The following is a 1,456-nucleotide window of genomic DNA, read 5'->3' as shown; positions in this document are numbered from 1 at the left end:
ATATATATATATATATATATATATATATATATATATACGCGCAGTCGTCGCCTCGAGGTTAAGAAGATACACTGCACTTTCAGCTGCAACGTACCGGATTTCATTGCATTTCGTGGCACCTTCTGCTGTTAACCTCGGGTCGATCGATGTCTTGTGAGGCAATAATCGGAAGACTGCGGAAGTCCATCTTATCGAAACCTATTTGTCGAACGGGGGATGGCTTCTAAGAAGTGAGAGCAGAAGGTTCAAAGAACAGAATGTTCAAAGAGCAGAAGGTTCAAAGAGCAGAAGCTTCTAAGGGGACTCGGTGTGAAGGCCCTTGGTTAAGTAGTCAGTGTATTCGGCTTACGTTCGTAAGATCGCTAGTTCGATCCCTGTAGCAAGACTCTTCATGTCACGTGGTTTCAGTCCAATCAGCTGGTAAAAATGAGTTGTTGCCGCAGTTCAAGAAAGCCAGCCTTGTCATATTCTGTGTCACACCGAGTCCACTTGAGAACTACGTTAAAGGTGTGCGTATCTGTAGAGTGCTCAACCACTTGCACGAACTGAGGCTATAGGAAATTTTGCCGTAAAGATTTTTACCGTAGGAAAATTACTGTAAAAGAAGAAAAAATAAATGCAAAAAAAAAAAGCGGTTTTCTTAAGATGGCAACTTCATCAACTAACCTACCAATTAATGAAATGCAATGTCTTTAAGATGAGTTATCTAGCTTACAATCTGCTTGTGTGCCTCCCCCGGGCGAATTTTACTCCGGCAAAAATGTAACTGAATGCCTATGCTGTCTAAAAGAGCTACAGTGTCATGCCACTAATGAGTCGAGTGTGTTATAAACAAGTTGTCGTTGTAAAAGATGAAATAAGAAGCTGTTCTCCTGTGACATACACAACAGCGATTATCATGTTTGCGTTCGAATCTGCTGCCTCAACGTGTTTAGAATAGATGTGCGAGTCATCGTTTCAGCTCTCGTAGTTTACAGTGCAAATAAGGCAGTGAGCTGGCAGAATCGTTAGCACGTCGGGTGAAATGCTTAGCGGTATTTCGTCTTCCGCTACGTTCTGAGTTCAAATTCTGTCGAGGTCGACTCTTCTTTTCCTCCTTTCGGGGTCGATAAATTAAGTACCAGTTGAGTACTGAGGTCGATGTAATCGACCTGCTCCTTCCCCCCAATTTTCAGGCCTTGTGCCTAGAGTAGAAACGTTCACAGTGCAAATAACGACCTGTTTACAGAGTTTGGCGTTTATTTGAATTTAAACATTTTGTTGGTGGCCCTGTAATAAAATTGGTGTAGTTCTGTATTTTGGACAAGTGAACTATGATACTCAGGAAATTGCTAAACCAGAGGCGACGGAACCTTTCGATTTTTCTTAATATTCGAAGGCCACATTGATTTACGTGAAGTCTAAAATGGCCGCATTAAAAACATTTTATTAAATATAGAAAAAAGAAAATGTAATT

This window comes from Octopus bimaculoides, chromosome 22, assembly GCF_001194135.2.
Source record: "Octopus bimaculoides isolate UCB-OBI-ISO-001 chromosome 22, ASM119413v2, whole genome shotgun sequence".
Classification (NCBI taxonomy): domain Eukaryota; kingdom Metazoa; phylum Mollusca; class Cephalopoda; order Octopoda; family Octopodidae; genus Octopus; species Octopus bimaculoides.
Note: the sequence above shows the minus strand (reverse complement) of the source record.